Source organism: Papilio polytes, unplaced genomic scaffold (assembly GCF_000836215.1).
Source record: "Papilio polytes unplaced genomic scaffold, Ppol_1.0 DF821544.1, whole genome shotgun sequence".
Taxonomy (NCBI): Eukaryota; Metazoa; Arthropoda; class Insecta; order Lepidoptera; family Papilionidae; genus Papilio; species Papilio polytes.
Window position 1 is genome coordinate 632,761 of NW_013527660.1, and position 13,541 is coordinate 646,301.

Below are 13,541 nucleotides of genomic sequence, written 5' to 3' on the forward strand. Positions count from 1 at the left end.
CCCCGCCGTTATGCGCTCCCCCCAAACGCTTTAATTCAATATCACTATGTATGTGTTACCGACAAATCTTGTACCCAGCTTATAATTTTCTAAGGAAATTAGTAGAAGAAATAATCATCCAATGTAGTTGGACACCGTTAAATTAAACATGTGTTTTAAATCTTTGACCGCCGCCGATTTATATTATGGACTATGGTTTTATTATGATATTGAAACACTTTTTAAATTAGTAATCTTTCTAAATTATTGTAAACAACAGCATTAACAGTGATTCAACGATTTTAAGCTTGTCAACATCGCTTTCGGCGGTCACAGAAAGGGTAATCAGAATAAGTTTAAAGTAAATATATGTCTTTACTCATTACTAGCTCTTGCCTCGAATTCGTCCGCGTGGAGTTTTATAGTTAAACATCAAGTTTTATCTCTTTATTATCGTTGAACAGTGCACACCTATGTGACCTAATAAAACCCATATATACAAAACATCGGTTGTAAAAATATCTTTATATATTCAACATTGGACTGCAGATTTAAGACCCTCAGAAGTAAAATTTGAAAAAGGTTGTTAATTATTTGTTCTCGAAAGTGTCGAGGTAAACTTTCAGATAATTCAGTTAAGTAGTTCGTTTTGGACCTTTAGGAGATGAATTTCGTAAAATCCTTTCTTATTGTACGCCTACGTAGTAAGGAAGAAAAGAAATTTTGCAGTGCAAGAACAGATTCTACAGGTTCGATACAACACATTTACACATATGATAAATTTTAATCATTGTACAAAACTTTCAGAAACCGTCTTTTTTAATCGGTCTTGATAATATTAATTGAAATTAATCGGCATCGTTTTTTCTGTTAACCAAGAGATGTAACGATGTGCGATGTTTAATTTAAGAAGATATACAGAATTACAACCACCGGACGTTGCTTCCTACCGTCGTCGTAACTCGGTCCAGCTATCTTATAACATTATTGATTATGCTACAGGAGTTATAGAGGATATCCCAAATACTTTAACAAAAGGCTAATTGCCACGCCTAAGTGCGCCAATTAGCCTTTTGATTTTAGTTTAGATAGCCAAATATACCTAGACTAATTATCGCCTTTAGCTTAGCATCGCCTTTATAATTATTAGTTGAAGAAATTAGCATACAAAACTCCGGATGATATGTTCCTGTTGTCATCAATTTTTCTTGTTGTGTGCATGTTGTCCGCAAGCGCAGTTATTAATATACACTAGGACATTAACATCTAAAAGTACATAGTTGGAAATCTAATTACTAATAGACGTCAATTACTTAGGATATATCTTAAAGCCAGGTGCAGCTGCATTACTATCGTGCAAAATGATTTTCGCTTTGGCTTCTTCATGTAGAAAGTTCTCGAAGTCCAATGTCATAAAACATGTGTACAATCAATACTGATATCTCTGTTTCAAATAAGATGTACCAGAATTAATGTACAACAGGTGCCATGACCGAATAGTTGAAACACGATTTAAAATAATCAATTAAATTTTAAGTTAATATGTTTTTATGTTACTGTAGCTTTCGATTATTAAAGCACTTACATCTATCTACTACTCAATCTGAGTTATTCTCTTTAAATTAAATTGCACAGACAGCAATACAAGTAACGAGTGTTACGATAATGAAATTTCACCGTTAGAAAAATGTTATGATACAATTTAAATTTGTTATAAAATGTTAACACACCATACACTATTTTATCTTATTATTAAACCAATATTACACATACTTAAATATTAAACCGGTAAAATGTTTTTATACAATTCCTGGCCCCAGCCATATCTAGCAATTAAATTATAGAAACATTAACAATTCTACAACTAGGGATTAAAGGTTTCGTAATTTATTGAATATTAAAAAAAATTATAAATGTACAATAAAAGAGAAAAATCAGGTTTCTATCTACATTACATTATGTTTAGTGCTATTTAGGAATTTGATTTTTAAATCGTTTATCAACAGTTAATCAAAATTCAACAACCAAGATTATGTTTATAAGTTAATTTAGACTTTGTGCAATAAAAATAGTAAAAAATTTATAGTTGAAAACTATAAATTTATATTTACACAGACAACGATTTATGATTTTTAGTAGATAACTTAAGCAATTAAAAAATATTTTAAAGCATTCATACAATACAATTTTTTATAAAAGAAAACCATGTAAACATTTAGAGTTCAGATTTACTATTAAAATTTCGCAAAGATTAATTTACTTCAGATTATATTTATATGTATATCCTTCTTGCATCAATGTAATTAAACAGTAAAATGACTCTGAAAAATCAAAGCACAGTCGACTACGTAGGCGTCCACTAAGGACTTACGGACTTTTTTTTACGATAAATTTGAGAAAGTTTTGGGAACAAATAATTAACTAACTACTACATTCAAACTTTTCAAATTAGACGAATTTACATTTAAAAATTAAAACGTGGGTTCAAATCTTGAACTAATATCGCATGAGCAATGTTTTGTGTAAGGCTTTATAACAAGATAGAAGCGTTGCTCTCCCGCGTAGTTACTAGGAGAGGCGCACTGCTCCGGCCAGCGCAGTGTGCGGTGAGCGCCGCCGCCTTTATGCGCTCCCCCCAAACGCATTTCTAATACACCACATATCTCGTGATTGATTCAGTCACTACAAGTATGTGTCAGCGACTAATCGAGTATCCCATCCGCTTGTAATTTGACACGGAAATTTAGAATGCATTTTATTATCGCATGATAGGAATGTTTTTGAAAATAAATTAATTTTACAAAGTAAAACAGAGGAAACTATGTTTTCTACCTATTTTTATTTATATGATTCTTAGCCATGTTAAATGATTGAGGAAATTATTAAATCTTTAATAATTTTGATTAAATTATTTATTTTAAAATAATCATATCGACTACAGGTGACATTTTCAAACACTATTTATTGAATAAAAACTATATGCATACTAAAGCCAAATGTTATTTGTATCGACTTGTATGGGAATCACATAAAATAGTTTAAACGGTACAATTTATGGTTTGAATATTTTATTGTACATAATACATTTAAACAATGTAGAAGCGTAGCTCTCCCGTATGGCTACCAGGAGAGGCGCACTGCTCCGCCAGCGCAGTGTGCGGTGAGCGCCCCCACCGTTATGCGCTCCCCCCAAACGCGTTCCAAATATACCATTCAACTAGTCGTTAATTCAGTCACTACACGTATATGTCACCGGCTAATAGTGTACCCCACTCGCTTGTAATATGACACTGAAATTGTATCCCGTGGTAAGAACGTTTTTGAAAATAAAATTAATTTTATAAAGTAAAACATTAGAAACTTTCATTATGTTTCTATTTTTTATATAGTTAATATATTTAAACAATGTATAAGCGTAGCTCTCCCGTATGGCTACCAGGAGAGGCTCACTGCTCCGCCAGCGCAGTGTGCGGTGAGCGCCCCCACCGTTATGCGCTCCCCCCAAACGCGTTCCAAATATACCATTCAACTAGTCGTTAATTCAGTCACTACACGTATATGTCTGGAGGAATCTGAGTAAACAACTAAGGTTGAGTGTTTTAGTAGACTTTTAAGATGTAAGTAATTAACAATCCGTTAATATTAAAGTAAATTCCTATTACTACTAAAATATAGCTAGACCCTGTTTATATAAACACGAACTTCAAGAGCGGGCGCACACTGTAGACTAAACTATCGCACAACAGTGGTGTGATTGGTAATTGTTTCGAAGCCAATTACTTTTTAATATAAAGAAATTAAAAAGCCTAATTATTTGCGATTGAAAACAACTGATAATTTAAGTACTATAGTTAATTTGTAGTTGAATTGACAGAGCGTAAGGATATTAGTCTAAATCGCAACAGAAACATGAAACTCTAACTCGAAGTCACAGCAAACTAATAATCTAACATAATTGTTTTGCTTGTTTGTTGTTGCTCTTAGCCTCAATTGACAGACACTACGAATAAAATTAAATTACATGTTATTAAGAAAGTTACAGATGCGAGGATCTTTGTCCCCTTACACTCAGATAATTATTTTACAATGAGACTCAACTCAGATACGTATACGTATACTCATATACGTTTTTTAACTAAGAAATATTTTAATGAATATTTCGTTAAATTTGGTACTTAATCAACAAAATACTATGAGTTTGTTGCGCCCGAGTTATACGTAAAAGTCAACAGATGTTTTAACATACGCAAATTGTAATATATTTTAGAACATCATATACATACAATAAAATTGGAGTGTTTGAAATATTAAAAGACAAATTCCAGATTTCGTGACGACAAGGTATTTGCGTTGCTGATACCGAAAATCGCATTTAAAACTTTTATGTCTGTCTGTATGTCTGCAAGCCGCGTTTTTTCTGGGCAATCTCCGAAACGGCTGGGCCGATTACGACCGGACTTTCACTGAATAGGCTAACTTTTTACTTTAATATTGCGTTGACGAAGTCGCGGGCAGTAGCTAGTTTTAAATAAAACTAATTGTGTATATTGCCTTATTTACCTTTTACCTTGCACGGGAAACAATAAATTTGTCTAAAGTTTTAATAACATAAAGTATGAGTTTCTGAAGACTTTTTTTTTACTGAAACTATATGATAGTCATGACTTTGTCATTACATGGTCAGGTAACTGTTATTATGTATTCACATAATTACACTGTCGTTAGGAGTTAAGTTTGGACCTGATTTACCTTAAACCCACTGCTAGCGCATAATTTGCGAAAGCGAAACAAGGACTAAGACCAGCTGTCCCAACTCGAGGAACCACAACAATCCCTAGATGCTTTCCGGCGAGATCGTCGGGATATTCTGACTTTGTCTTTCGTCCTGGTAATGAATGTATCAGTAAGGGAGCGCTTTAGTGTGAATTTAGTATTAAAACTAATTTAAAGGACTAATTAAGTAACCGTCGGAGGGTAAGAAATATAATTTAAATGCTAACCGTAGTTATGATGAAGTTTTGCTTACTTACTTTGCTTTTTTTCAATATACGAGTATGTACATATATTATAAGGTGTTAAAGAAGCAAGCGGCTTGAATTCGCCGAAATAACCAGCGACCGCTGCCCATAGACATCTGGAATTGATGATGCTTTGCCTACTTTTAAACGACGGAGGAGGGAAGAGGTTAGGAAGGAAAATTCGACTAATATAAGGCTCCGGCATACACACTCATCAGGCGAAATGCGGAATTCCACTTCATGTCTGTGTTCTATGTGGTCGTGGTATTTCACCAGTCAAACCGGCCCATTTGTACAAAAGATCTTATTGTGGGCTCTACCACTGTTAATAGTTCTGGCAACCTACACTTTAAATTTTCATAAGGAAGAATATTCAAAATTCAAAAGGTCAAGGACTTTTTTACCACAAGTTTTATTTGTGATTTTAAAGCACCTTTCAGCATAAATAATATTTATTGACATTCCTGACGATTACGTTTTTTTGTCATTTGACAAATTTCTGCTTTTATGTAACCAAGAATGTTACGTCGGCGCGCTATAATTTATTCGACTTTAATAATCGTGACTTAAGTTGCAAGCAGTTTTATAAAAATGTGAAATTATGAAACGGAAAATTAAAGTGTTTATGAAATATAATATTATTGAGGTTATAGATAAAAGAGTAAGGAACAAAACTTATGTTGGTAAATTAATTACTAGTTGGTATCGACAGTGGAAACTCAGGCTATTTGTATCTGATAAAGATGTATGGGTAGTACAAAAAAACATATTTTTTACCGACATCCTAAGCTCGCGAGCTCCCGAGCTTGTGATTAAATGTAGTATCTAACAAATCTTACTTCTTACTAATATTATAAATGCGAAAGTTTAGATTGATGGATGCATGGATGGATGGATGTTTGTTAGCGTTTGTAGCCTAAACGGCTAAACGGATCTCCATGAAATTTGCCACAGGTTTAGAGTATAGTCTGGAAGAACACATAGGGTACTTTTTATCCCGGGAATAGTTACGGTTCCCGTGGGGTTCATTAATTTAGTTTTTTAATATTTACTCGATCATTCTGCAACGGTTCAACATATCTCATTGAAATTTGGCACAGATATAAAGCAAAGTTTGTAGTACACATGGAATAAGGTTCATCCCCGAGAAATGTCCGGTTCACGAGGGATATGTAGCTTTTTGTTATTTATAGTTCGTATGTTTTCTAATACCATGCGGACGAAGTCGCGAGCAACAGCTAGTAATGATATAAATTGGATATTTCTATTATTGACTGAATCTAAAAGTGGTTGAAGTGACGACAACATACCTACCCTTTCGCATGCTACGGTTGACCTTGTGAAGTTAACACGAACCGCACGAACGCTCCACGATACGAATCACAGAATTCTAAACGGAACCTAGTTTCTTATCACGTAGCCTCAAGGACTATAATTGTACAGTATCGTAATGCGTAAAATGTATATTGTTACATAATACTTAAAATGTATTCGTTATATTACCGATTCTTAGACGAGACAAAAACAAATCTGTTTTGTTTGATTAAAGCATTATGATCCAATGAATGCATAGTTAGTCAGATGTTTTGTAGGTCAACGAAAAACAAATTCTTAATATTGAACAAAGATAACTTAACACCGGTTAGAAGAAGGTAAATCTTTGCGTTCTCTTATCACGCAAGGACGTAATCCCGAGGTCTCTGCAGATGTTCTAGGAAATACAACATGTATGTGCTCAGAAAAGCAAACCGGATATTCAGAAACAGATTTAAGTAGTCGAATTCTGTTGAATTTAAAAAACATGTTTCATTAATTTACTTATTGCTTTTATTTTATATTTTAAATTTTTTCTTCGTGTGTAAATTTTTTCTTTTATAACTTTTGATGAAACAAATCGTACAATTTTCTAACAACATAAGTGCCTTAAAAAAAGAAATCATTTGTTTTAATTTAATTTGCATGTTAAAAGTTTAATTAGATGTTAATGTGATTATGTAGACTATAATAATAAAAATATTTAATTGCTTTTATTTAAGGTATTTTTTAGAGCTTTAACATTATCTCTCTGCTTTAGTGCAATAAAATATAAATGTAGTTTATAATTTCACGCGAAGTTGGAAGCGTTTCTGACTTAATATTTTAAGCGATAACTTGATTATTATGCCGAGCACCTTGATCGAATTTGTTTCACTAGCGGAGCTAGGCGGAACAGCTATAATACATTTACGTGAGCGGTGTAGCGGACTACGGCATGGAAACTATTACAGCGTGACGAAGTTATGACTGCAGGATATGGTAGTCGGGCAAATTCGATTCGAAATCGTAATTATAACACGTGTATTTCGATATTGTTTACATAATGACGGTATTCGATAGGTATAAAACTTTAACGTCTTATGTCATAAAAAAACAACATATGATTGAATTTAACTCCAAAATACCTATATAAGCTCACGTAAAATAGAATTCTGTAGCCAGTTGCTACGAATTCGGGTCTAAATGTTGCAACAGCAATAACTGATGGTGAATTTCGATTCAATTCGCATACCGTAGCACTGGCTGACTACGAGCTACGCGAAATATTCGCAGGATATCTACCTACGACGCTTAAATTGTGTGCGCTGTTAAGGTTTTCGTGTATTATTTTAACGGACAAATATGCTTTTCAACAAGTGCTGAATAAGTTGCAATAAGATACAACTTTCAACTCACTCATAAATTCAGTTTGATATTAAATATTTAATGTGAATATATAATATATATAAATTGAATAGAATAAATCGCCAGCACCAAGATTTTCATATAATCATGATAATTCAAAGAGTTCTTTGGCAAAAAATAAAGTGAGAAGACTAATGCTATATTATTATAGATAGGTTTCGCTATGCATACAAATATTTTAGTAATCCTCGGTACCTATATGTTTGACCAAAGTTAAGTTTTCGAATAGAATGGTACAGTTTTAAGATTTTTTTAGGAGAACAAAAAAGGGTTGAAGTTACGCAGTACATATTAGTTTGAACTATGTACTATGAAACAAAAATGCGTCTTTCATAGAAAGACATTACCAGTTATTAAAAGATTTTTTAGATCAACGGAAATATATTCATCCTTAAGTTTTAGTAAAAAAAAAGGGGTAAGTGATAGGCCAGCTTACTGTCTAGCTATGTTTTTTCAGCTTTTAGTTAAAATGTTTTCTTAAAACCGAAATAATCAAGTCTCAAGAGATAAAAAAGAATTACAGTATTGGTTAAATAAAATGAAGTGCTAAAATCTTTTATATGAGATTTTCGTAATACTAATTTCTCAAATGTTTCTAAACGATGAACAAAGCACAGTTGATACAAATAAAAATCAAATATGACACGAACATGAAAATGATTTCATAAAGTCTGACGTCATAATACATTTTTATATTTACGACGAGAGACGATGGACAAAGGTACCAATGAAATTGTGATTCATTGAGTATCCACAATTTTATTGATACAACACAAGGTAATGCAATGCAAATTAACGACACATAGAAAAAGAACTAATCGAAATGAAACTTTATTTTGTTGGTTTCATTTGTTTATTTCTTTCAATAAAATACACACACTTTTAAATGAAACATTGTAATTTTCATATGGATTTTTGGTTTAATACAATTGCGACATGTTCTGCTCCGAACCGTAGCTTAAAATAATACTCATCGTAATATTCAGATATATTTAATAGTTACTAAAGCCACCTCTTAAGACTAAGAATGTAGCAGTAAATATTTTAAGTAACGCATTCACATGTCGCAAAAGTACATATGTGCAATAAATAAAACACAAAAATTATCTGCAAGAAGCTATGACAAATTATAAAACAGATGTGAAGTAAATGTACAGTTAAAAAAGAAATATCAATGTCACATAATGTTTTGCTTAGCTCAGTATTAATGGAAAAATCCTGTAAGTTGGAAAAAAGTTCAAACAGGGTTTAATACTAAACTTCCGAAATTAATAACAATATAAATGAAAAATAACTCATTTTATAATCAAGACAATTAGACGCATGAAATTGTAATTGATGACGACGTGCTCACCCCTCTTAGTATAGAGTTCTGACATTCTGATTTTAATGACGTAATTTTAAGAAATTAAAAAGCTAATATTAGAAAGTTTAGAAGGATACATGTTTGTTAGAAGGTATCTTTAAAACGGCTCAACAGATCTCGATGAAATTTGGAATATAGAACATTGAAGAACACATAGGCAACTAAATTTTTTTTTAATTTCGCGCGTACAGAGTCGCGGTTCATTTGTCTTACTAATATGAAAATTAGCACAGAGATAGATTACTGTCTGGAACAACGCATAGTACGTTAGTAACGCTACTTAGTTTTTTTTTTAATTCCGCGCGACCGAGATCGGGGGCAATAGTTAGTCTTGGATAAATACAGAGCAAAATTATTAACTAAAAAAAGTAGAAATAAAAAACCGTAGCTGTGGCACATTATATCTAATTTTTTTTTAACCCATCTAATTGGACAAGAACGTATTTTTAGCAATCCAGCTGCTACAAATTATTACAAAGGGATGAAGACGTGTTAGTCGCCAAGAGGTTCGGTTTTAAACTGAAACTATTTAGATAAAAGAGCGAGTGTTACCAAATATTAACTAACATTCAGAATAGTGTTTAGTAAATCATGGCAGAACTGAGGGAATTGGCGGCAAGTAACTTGTTAAACGTGTATAAAACAGTTATAAAATGAGCTATTTTGTTAAATCAACATGTTTAAAAATAAAAATGGCACTTTTAAAATGTTTGACGATTTAGTGATAATGACAAAGATACATTATGATTTACGAGAATAACAAGTGATCGTTTTTAGACATAGTTATATAAAAATAACAAAAAAGAAATAGTAACAGGAAAGAAACACAATATTTCTTATCATGAAAATGACTTCGCTGTAAAAAGTTTTCTACAATACACGAATAAACGTGTTATAAAAAAGAACATTATTTACTATGTAAAATAAAAAGCAAATTTAGTTGTGCTTTGGAGATGTTTACTTACTCTAAGTTAATTATGATTTTTACATCATTCTCACGATATTTTTTATTTTGTCATAATATTTAAAAGAATTGTGTTTTAGCAAAAAAAAGCGTTGAATATTAAAAACGCCATGATGGTTTTAATACAAGTAAATTTGATGTAAAAGCTTAGTGGATTGAAGTAAAATTTGTCAATTGTGTGTTCCGTGTTACAAAGCGTGTTTTAAAATAAATGAAAAGCATTTGACTCTTTCGCGTATGCAGATAACGCTGGCAGTGGTTTACAAATATTTCGCAATTAATTGAAAAGTGTAATACATCAGCGCAGCAATTATTCCATTTCCGGAAATGGTAAAAAATCAGTCAAGCATAAATGAACAAATAAAATATAGAAAAACATGGAGAAATATTGCGGAATTTATATTTAAAATTAGAGGTAAAATACAAATCTTTCTACTTAAAAGTCTTTAGTATAATGTTGAAGATAACTGTTGTTTTCTGACTAGATTTTAAAACTAATCACAGCGGTTTTAGAACATAGAAGGATACTAGGAGGGCAAACGTATCTTTTTAAATATCATGACAAAGAATTTCATCAAACAAAGTATCATCTTCTTTTAGAATATAATGGCGTGTTTTCTTCATTGTAATTGATGAATTTTGTCAAAAAGTCGTTAGTGCAATCGCTCGCCAAATTGTAAATCCATCTGGTTTTGCTCATCAATTTCACCCTACAACCCCAAACGTTTCGATTCGAGACTCGTATCAAACGCCTATCCTTCTGATATGTGAAATGTTTTCAGATGGTTCCGGATGATTGTAGCCAGCTAGAATGGGAGTGAGCAATATAAAATTGTTTTTTAACAACTTTATAAAGCTCGCTCCGAACCTAACCGGCCAGTTTGATACTGTGGATTTAATCATTAAAAATGTCAAAGACAAAAGTAACTTCCCTGATAAGATTATAAAACTAATAATTTTATGTTATAGAAACTTCACGTCTTGATTATGGTTGATGGTATTTGTCAATAAGTCGTAGGAACAATTACTCTCCAGATTGTAAATCTATCTGGAATGATATTGTTACCTTCGACCCTAAATGACATGTATGAATAATGAGGTGAAGATGTAAACGTTTTCAGATGGCTCCAGATGACTGTGGCCAGCTAGATTGGAATAGAGCAGTATGAAATTGATATTATACAATTTCGTACCGTTCCGTCTAAACCTAACCGGCCAATTTGTTACTGTGGAGAATGAAAATGAATTATTAAGCATTAATAAGTTACAAAATGAATGAAAAGTTGAATACAAAAGCAACTTTTTTAATAAAATAAATAATTTAATATTAGTTAAAGAAACTTCTCGTCTTGGATAAGGTTGATGGTATTTGTCTATAAGTCGTAGGAACAATTGCTCTCCAGATTGTAAATCTATCTGGATTGATATTGTTACCTTCGACCCTAAATGACATGTATGAATAATGAGGTGAAGATGTAAACGTTTTCAGATGGCTCCAGATGACTGTAGCCAGCTAGATTGGAATAGAGCAGTATGAAATTGATATTATACAACAATTTCCAACCGTTCCGTCCAAACCTAACCGGCCAATGTGATACTGTGAAGAATGAAATTTAGTTATTAAACATTAAAAATTTACGAAGCGAATGAAAAGTTAAAGACAATAGTAACTTTTTTGATAAGGTTCTAAAACTAATAATTTTATTTTACAGAAACTTCTCGTTTTGGATATGGTTGATGGTGTTTGTCAATAAGTCGTAGGAACAATTACTCTCCAGATTGTAAATCTATCTGGAACGATATTGTTACCTTCGACCCTAAATGACATGAATGAATAATGACGTGAAGATGTAAACGATGAAATATGCTTCAGATGTGGGAATGTTTTCAGATGGCTCCAGATGACTGTAGCCAGCTAGATTGGAATAGAGCAGTATGAAATTGATATGCTACAACAATTTCCTACCGTTCCGTCCAAACCTAACCGGCCAATGTGATACTGTGAAGAATGAAATTTAGTTATTAAACATTAAAAATTTACAAAACGAATGAAAAGTTAAAGACAATAGTAATTTTTTGTTAAGGTTACAGAACTAATAATTATATTTTACAGAAACTTCTCGTTTTGGATATGGTTGATGGTGTTTGTCAATAAGGCGTAGGAACAATTGCTCTCCAGATTGTAAATCTATCTGGAACGATATTGTTACCTTCGACCCTAAATGACAAGTATTAATAATGAGTTGAAGATGACGCTGAACTATGCTGCAGATGTGTGAATGTTTTCAGGTGACTCCAGATGATTGTAGCCAGCTAGATTGGAATAGAGCAGTATGAAATTGATATTATTCAACAATTTCGTACCGTTACGTCCAAACCTAACTGGCCAATTTTATACTGTGGAGAATGAAATTTAACCATTAAAAATTAACGAAAAGAACTAAAAACATAGTATACGTTATAAAATGATTACGTATCTATCTAATGGCAGTAATAATTCTCGAAATCGGGAAAGTTTTTTTTTAATTTATTCGGAACATACAAAAATACAACTTTAATATCTTTATAATCATCATCCACTTGCCCTTATCCCTTACGGAGGGTTAACTTTATTATCTTTATAATATTTAGCATAAAAGAAAAACATACAGACGAATTGAGTACCTCCTTCTTTTGGGAAGTCGTCAAAAAGCAAGTTATTATGGCACATGGAGAATAAAAGTAATTTTCCTGATTAGATTTTAAAACTAATCGAAAATGTCAATTGTTTGAGCAAATTACGGGAAACTAATAAAAATATTTTTTTCTAAAGTTGTATAAAAAAATACAAAATGTATTTTATTATTAATAACTGAAGCATCTTGTCTGAAGAGAAGATGCTTCTATTTGACTAGAAACAATAGCCCTCTATAAATCCATCTGATGATGAGTTGTGCCTCTCAAGCCAAAATGACAAATGTGAATTTTGATATATCAGAATTATGACATGAAGGTGACGCTGAACTGTGCTTCAGATGTGTGAATGTTTTCAGGTGACTCCAGATGACTGTAGCCAGCTAGATTGGAATAGAGCAGTATGAAATTGATATTATGCAACAATTTCCAACCGTTCCGTCCAAACCTAACCGGCCAATTTTGTGCTGTGGATAATGAAATTTAACCAAAACCAAAATTTTGAGCATTAAAAAAGATCTAAAACAACAGAAAATTGATAAAAAAGTATAAGAACGAATTTAAAAATGAATTTATTTTGTTTTAAATTATTTTTAATTGATTATCTAAATTAAAACGAAAAAAAAAATGAATTAATGAACATGAATGAATTTTAACATATTCGCATGCATTAGTAAAAGCTAGATTTGTTTCATTATTTAAAACAAAATCTTGTCGAATTTTAAGTCAAACTTATATCAAAAAATACATTGGTAAATTTAAAATATGTCACAGTGGGTATCCATTACGTGCAATAACTGGTTCCGATGTGTTGTCAATT